This window comes from Bos mutus, chromosome 2 (genome assembly GCF_027580195.1).
Source record: "Bos mutus isolate GX-2022 chromosome 2, NWIPB_WYAK_1.1, whole genome shotgun sequence".
Taxonomy (NCBI): Eukaryota; Metazoa; Chordata; class Mammalia; order Artiodactyla; family Bovidae; genus Bos; species Bos mutus.
Window position 1 is genome coordinate 44,615,089 of NC_091618.1, and position 7,882 is coordinate 44,622,970.

Genomic DNA, 7,882 nt, shown 5'->3' on the forward strand with positions numbered 1-7,882 from the left:
TCCTTGGAAGGAAAGTTATGACCAACCTAGATAGCATATTCAAAAGCAGAGACATTACTTTGCCAACAAAGGTCCAGTCTAGTCAAGGCTATGGTTTTTCCTGTGGTCATGTATGGATGTGAGAGAAGAAGGCTGAGCGCCGAAGAATTGATGCTTTTGAACTGTGGTGTTTGTGAAGACTCTTGAGAGTCCTTTGGACTGCAAGGAGATCCAACCAGTCCATTCTGAAGGAGATCAGCCCTGGGATTTCTTTGGAAGGAATGATGCTAAAGCTGAAACCCCAGTACTTTGGCCACCTCATGTGAAGAGTTGACTCATTGGAAAAAACTCTGATGCTGGGAGGGATTGGGGGCAAGAGGAGTAGGGGACGACAGAGGATGAGATGGCTGGATGGCATCACTGACTCGATGGACTTGAGTCTCAGTGAACTCTGGGAGTTGGTGATGGACAGGGAGGCTTGGCGTGCTGCGATTCATGGGGTCGCAAAGAGTTGGACACGACTGAGCGACTGATCTGATCTGATCTCCAGGGGAATCTTTCCGACCCAGGGATCAAACCCTGGGTTGCAGTCAGATTCTTTACCATCTGAATCACCACAGAAGCTCACTTAATAATTACTAGCTAGAATTATTAATAATTATTCTTATTCTGTGATGTAGGACCTAGTATCAACAATTTACAAAAAAGTAAACTGAGGCTCACCGCAAAGTTATACAGTTATCATTTACTGAGCACTTACCACAGTAAAGCACTAGGCTCAGTGTTTTATACATGTCATTCTATTTAATCCTTTCAACAACCCTGTGCTTCAGTTACTTGGTCCAGTTTTACATGTAAGGCATTAAGACTTATTTGTTGTTGTTAGTCATCAAGTCATGTCTGACTCTTTGTGACCCATGGACTGTAACCTACCAGACTCCTCTGTCCATGGGATTTTCCAAGCAAAAATACTGGAGTGGGTTGCCATTTCCTTCTCCAGGGGATCTTCCCAACTCAGAGATGGAAACTGCACCTCCTGTGTCTTCTGCATTAAAGGCAATTCTTTACTGCTGAGCCACCAAGGAATCCCTTTCTTCATCAGTCATGGCTTTAAAGTTTTGTTTTGTTTTTGATAGGTTAGCAAACTAAACGTGCTAAAGAAATTCTTCTTTCATTTCTGTTTCTCAACTATTCCTGGTTGAAATTTAATTATAGGCAGTCCCTAACACACAAAAGCCCTCCTACAAGAAATCTAAACATCTCTGACCTCATGAAAAAGCTAGAATTCTAACTATGCAGGAATTGCAGTCACTGAGAAAATATTCTGTAAACAGATCCAAAAGCAGACCTTAGGACAGAGAGGTAAAAAGTGAAAACAGCTTAGGGGAAAAATTCTGAAAACTTACTCTCAGTTTCCTAATATGTGCCCCCTGATTCCACTGCAAATCACCCCTTACTGGTTTACTTACATTTTTCTTCATTTACTTTCCCTTACCCTATTTGAAAATTGATCAATGAAATTTTCATTGGAGTTAACAAGGATTTTTTTCTTAAAAAGAAAAACTCTGGAGAGATTATCAGTCATTGACAAATTTGTATATATATTTATATAATAACCTTTTTCCTTTAACATATGTTAAAAACAACTACCCTGAAAAATTGGAACTTGGAGGTTAGAAAGCAAGCACATTTGAGGCTCGGAGCACTTTAAAAGGGATTTTGCAGGCCTGAGTGAGATGCTGCAGTGAAGAGGGAGGGCAGGATGAATGCCCTGGAGAAGTACACTAGTGAAAGTGAAAGTGAAGTCGCTCAGTCGTGTCCGCGACCCCATGGACTGCAGCCCACCAGGCTCCTCCGTCCATGGGATTTTCCAGGCAAGAGTACTGGAGTCGGTGCCATCGCCTTCTCCAGGAGAAGTGCACTAGTGAAAGTGAAAGTGAAAGTGAAAGTGAAGGTCGCTCAGTTGTGTCCCACTCTTTGTGACCCCATGGACTGTATTCTCTGAATTCTCCAAGTCAGAATACTGGAGTGGGTAGTCTTTCCCTTCTCCAGGGGATCTTCCCAACCCAGGGATTGAATCCAGGTCTCCAGCATTGCAGGCGGATTCTTTACCGGCTGAGCCACAGGGGAAGCCCACACTAGTGAAGGGATGGGATAATAACACAGGACGCTTGCCACATTTAAACTACTTACTTCAGAACTTTGACCAGACTGGAATTTTGCAAATGGAAGAAAGGTAACTTCTTTCCTACTGTCTTCTGGAAATTCAAAACTCAAAATTTTCCTTTATGCAGTACGTTTAGTATGGAGTAGTACTACATGATAAAAAAAGGTTTTTGTGGTTATTATAAGAAAAAATGGGTATCAATATCTGTTGACCTGATTTATTGTTGAAATGGAGATTAAAAATACTTTTAAAATTAGACATCCTTTTCAAAAAATAATTTGAATAAAGTGAAAACTATTACTCCTGCCTTCCCTAATTCTTCCATAAATTTGCATTATACTCCTCAATCCTGACAACTTCAGTGACTTAAAATACCCAAATTTCCCATCTAACCTCAATGTCAGCACATACTATAGATTATTATCCCTAACTTTCAATTAACCACCTCCAAGTAAAGTTTCAAAGAATGAAGATATTAAGACTAAATTGCTAGGAATAAAACGTTCTCTTCCAACTGGTAACCATAAACAAAACAAAGTACCCATACATAAAGTGTAATTTGACTTTTTAATTAATATATAATAGATAATAGTTAACTTTTACAGAGCTGTTACTTTCAATTAGTCAAAAAATAAAATTATTACCTTCAGGCAGTAGCTCAAGTTTAAATTCAGGTCTTACGCATTCTACTATCCCCAGAAATACAGAGGTATTCCCTCCTTTCCACTGAATTTCTTCCTTTGGGGAGCACTAAATCATGATGGTTGTGACTTCATTTATGTGAAAGTTATAATTATGTCTTCACAGCAGCATTTTTTCTGTAAGGAGAAGGTATTCAATGTATATTTATTTTCCTACACATAGAGAAATCTACTAGCTTTTGTTATGCAGATTTTACTGTAGCCATTACCAGTCTGGTATAGTTAACCCAACAATTAACTCAAAGTGAAACAAAGACTGGAACTACCTTTATGGAAGGCAGCCATTACCTCTCTGTGCTGGGCATTCAGACTAAGGCCTTGTTTCAAACTCTCACATTCTGTAACTACTACACAAACAAAGATGTTCACAGGAAATTGCATTTTTCTCCACAAAGGAAATATTTACTGATTGGACATATTTACTAATTTTGAGCCACAGATGCTTGAGAATAAAGGCCCCCCTCCTTAGACAGCACCTCCTATAAAATCTTGGAATTAAATTGATAAGCTTACTTCCTAAGTAGTATGGAATGGGATAAAGAGAACAGAGAGAAAAAAAGAAAGCATTAAATCTATAATCTAAGGTTAAAAATAACTGCCGTTCAGAACCCACACTAAGGCCATTAAATTTTGCTGGCAAACTGCTTTATAGAATATTTCACGTCACATTTTAAAAAGTGGATTTTATCGTATACCGAAAGCAAATAGGAAGAATTGTTAAATTAGAATGTTTTAAATTTATAGGAAAAAAGGGCTTTTTATTATTTATACACATGTATTGAATACATGGTAGAGGGGAAGACACCATTCACACTGTACTCAAATCTCAGTGGACTGTAATAGGGCTACCTCTGTTTTGACTTTGTTCAACAGCAAATTTATTTGCTCAAAACATTAAAGATAATTCTCACTGTTAAGTTCTAAAAAATTGTCTTAATATTTGATTGCTTTGTTGTTGTTTTCTCTAGAGGCTTTTGTGTGGTAAAATTTATCTGTTAAAAGCCAATAATCTAAGAGTAAATCCCAAAACAAGTTAATTGGAAGATGAAGCCACTTAAGTTTAGCTGCTGCTGCTAAGTCGCTTCAGTCATGTCCGACTCTATGCGACCCCATAGACAGCAGCCCAGCAGGCTCCCCCGTCCATGGGATTCTCCAGGCAAGAGTACTAGAGTGGGGTGCCATTGCCTTCTCCGACTTAAGTTAGGGTTTCTCTTAATTCTAGGTACCTTGATTAATGTCCCGAGATTTAAAAGATATTAAAATCTTATATTTAAAATCAGTGTCTGACCTTTATTAACTACATTAAAAAAATACTGCTCAAAAGTACTTTAGAAAATACAATTTCCCTCATCTTTTAGGGTAGGTAAACAACACAATGTTCCTTCTATGATGTATACAAAATTGCTATGAATCAGTGGTGTCAAAAATTACATCAAGACTCCTAGATCACAAATATTTTATAGAGTATTTTTTAACAGATGGACTTTGAAAGTTACAGTGTGTTAGAGCAACATCAAAATGGTAAATTTACTCAAATATATATAAACAATAAGCAATCCATTTCAACTTTTCATTTTTCAGTGAAAAAAACTTAAGGTCACTATTCATAGTATTTCTTTTATTTAAGGTTTGCCCTCTCTCCTGGAGAAGGAAATGGCGACTTACTCCAGTACTCTTGCCTGGAAAATCTCATGGACAGAGGAGCCTAATGGGCTGCAGTCCTTGTGGTCACAAAGAGTTGGGCACGACTGAGCGACTTCACCTTCACACATTGGAGAAGGAAATAGCAACCCACTCCAGTGTTCTTGCCTGGAGAGTGCCCAGGATGGGGGAGCCTGGTGGGCTACCATCTACGGAGTCGCAAAGAGTTGGACATGGTTGAAGCGACTCAGCAGCAGCAGCAGCCCTCTCTAGAAACTTCCCTGTAACCTTGGTTTCTACTTATTTCTTACCCTGTACATACCTCTTTTTATCTCTTTGCTCTTTGAGGGATTTACAAATTATTTCATTTAATCTCCACAATGATTCTGAGATAGACCTTATTTCTCTATTTATAGATAAGAAAACCAAAGGTGTCAAGTAACTTGCTTAAGATCACAGAACATTACAGCTCAGATTCAAAACTAAGAAGGAAAAAAATCACCAAAATCAATAGGACTCCAACACCCACGCCATCTTTGTATAAATATCATACCACACCATGCCATTACATACAGAAAAAAAAAAAGTTTAATAAAGAGAAACATTTTCCAACTGTGGTTATCCAAACAACAAAGAGTCTTCATAAGCACCTTAGTAAACAAATCATGTAGGAAATCATTAGAACCAAAAGCTTGAAGTTAATGTTCTAATACAGTTAAGAAAAACATTCAAAAGTAAAAATACTAATTACTCTAGGTATTATGTAAAGGAAACACCGAATATGACACATAAGCCACTGATGAAATAAAACCAAAGCTCTCATACTAGGTGTTCAGGTATCTTGGAACACCTTAACTAGAATTGTTACAATAACTAAAAATAATATATATATATATATATCCTTACATATCCATATAAGGGATATAATACTGTATCCCTTAACTAAAGGTCTCAAATTAAATGAAAAGTGTATTTTAGTGAATTCAACATTCTACTTTGCAAGTTGAAGTTTTATCTTATTAAGCTCATATTTAGGTTCTGTATCTTACTGATCATAGAAAAATTTTTCATTCGAATTAGGATGAACCTGTATTGAGTAGTATTGTCTTATTTTGATAAATTTCAAATTAATGATAGCTAAAAGTGAATTAACCTGAGTACACATTTAAAGCTGCATTTTAACAAATAATATATTATCAACTATCAAAAATTATCTGAAGAACCTATAAGATTTATTTCAGGTTCTGATTTTAAATTCAGACAATTTTACTAAAGAATCACTTATGTAACTAAAGAATCACTTATGATTAAAGGCAAATGATGTTTAAAGCTGTCAAATTTCTTTTTACTTCCACCAAATTCAAAACTATGTTATTACACAGCAAGACTTCAATTGAGAGTTCCAAGTTTCACGTGGTCTAGATAATGCATACAACCCTCACCATGACAATGAATCACGTGGTTGCATGGCCACCGCTTCTATCTGCAAGCCCAGTCCTTTCCTAGACCCATTAGCAGAGGTTTTCTCTTATTCCTCTAACCATGAGGCTAGTCTTTCTTAAGTTGTTCACATCAGCAGAGCTCCTAGTTAAACTAATACGTAAAGAACAACCATGGAATAGTTGACATCTACTATTAGGCACTTAATCCCACTGCTGACCAAGATGTGGCACAGAGAGGTTAATAAATAAGAAGCTGAGGCAGGATTAGAACCCAGGCCTTCAGGTTCCACAGTCCGCATTCCAGGAAGGTGAGTAAACTGAAAATGCTCCTAGTTTCATTATCACTGCGCTCTATTAGCAGATTATTTTTCGCTTATAATTCCTCAAATTCCTTCTCATAGTCTATGGTTGACTTAAATATCATGTCTTTTGTAGTACATCTTTAAGCAACGTAATAGAGGAACGCTTCAGTTGTCTACATCTGCACACAGCCCGCTTTGCCAAAACCTTGCAATCCTGTTGTGCCTTACTCTAAAATGCTCTCTTTAAGCCTCCCTCTTGAAGCTTTTCTGGCGAACGCCTTAAAAAGCGACTGTGAGAGCTGGATAGTATCTCTCTCCATCCATCCTCCCTCAGAAAAACAACTACATTCCATTAGAATAGTTGTCCGGACCATTTAAAAATAAGATATAGGCCTCTGGGTAATGTCAAGAACAAAGTAAAAAAAAAAAAAAAAAAAGCGCAGGGAGAAGGTGTGGGAGGACGCCTTTCGCTTTCCATAAGGAAGCTCTAAAAGTGAAAGTGAAAGTGAAGTCGCTCAGTCTTGTCCGACTCTTTGCGATCCCATGGACTGTAGCCTACGAGGCTCCTCAGTCCATGGAATTTTCCAGGCAAGCGTACTGGAGTGGGTTCCCATTTGCTTCTCCAGGGGATCTTCCCAACCCAGGGATTGAACCTGGGTCTCCCGCATTGCAGTCAGACGCTTTACCCTCTGAGCGACCAGGGAAGCCTAAGGAAGGTATAAAGGATCTCATAAACAGAAAAAAGAACCCTGAAAAGCGGGGCCGCGCAAAGGACCACAGAGTGGGCGCTCCCGCCCAGGGGTCCAGTCCTCCTCCTCCGTGCCAGTGCGTACTCAGGCTCGGCAGCCCTCCTCACGACACCGAACTTGCACCTCCTCCAGCCTGCCTGTCCAGGGCCCGGGGCCCCCGTCCGGGCGGGGGCGGGGAGGGGAGCAATAGGCCTCTTCAGGTGGGGCCCCGAACACGGCCCGAGGCGAGGCCCGGAAGACGCCACTGAGGCCCGCGGCGCCCGGGGGCGGGGGCTGGCGGTTGCTCAGGGACCCGGCGGGTCAGGAGGTGACAGGAGGAGGAGGCAGCAGAAAGAAAGGGGGGGGGGCGGGTTGGGAGGTAGCGTCTCGCCCGCCGGCGGAGACAGCTCTGCCAAACCTCCGACTTCCCCAACCCCGCCGCCGCAGAGCGCCCTAGAGGGCGAGAAGGGAAGTCCACAAAGTGCTGGAGCAGAGGGGAGAAAATTCAAAACGAGTCTACTCAACCTCGTCTTGGTTCCGAGGCCGCGCCATGGAGACCAGTACAGTGCGCAGCCGCGGCCCACCGGGAGCGCGCAGCGCAGCCGCTTTAGAAAAGATCCTGATCAGCCACCGTCGCGTGTTTCCTTTCTGATTGGTTCTTTTTTTTTTTTTTCGTATCCCCGCCTCTCACCTGGATCTAAAGCCTGAGGCTAGTAGAGAAATCTCGGTAGACTGAGAGTTTTGATTGGAAGTATGCTTAGAAATTAAACCCGGAAAGACTTTAGCAAATTAAAGCTGAAGGCCGAGGAAATATTATTATATTTGCCTGAGTCGGGACGGTTTAGTGCAAAAAAGATAGCCTGAGGGCAGCGTGGTAAAAAAGACTACAATTCCCAGTGGCTACATTATCTGAGGAGCGCTG

At 40.5% G+C, this 7,882-nt stretch overlaps 1 protein-coding gene across 11 annotated transcripts in view; it reads right to left on the reverse strand.

Annotated features, from left to right (window-relative positions):
- The window catches only part of CARF (calcium responsive transcription factor), an 80,024-nt gene extending 72,345 nt beyond the window's left edge, over positions 1-7,679 (reverse strand). For 8 of the 11 annotated variants that reach the window (XR_011467695.1, XR_011467696.1, XR_011467697.1 and 5 more), the window contains exons 1-3: positions 7,486-7,679; positions 2,791-2,964; positions 2,173-2,294 (exon numbers count right to left, since the gene is read on the reverse strand). The gene's annotated coding sequence lies outside the window, so the exon portion shown is untranslated. The other 3 variants (XM_070387979.1, XM_070387972.1, XM_070387969.1) reach the window with 2 other exon arrangements.
- Between the last annotated feature and the right edge of the window lie 203 nt (positions 7,680-7,882).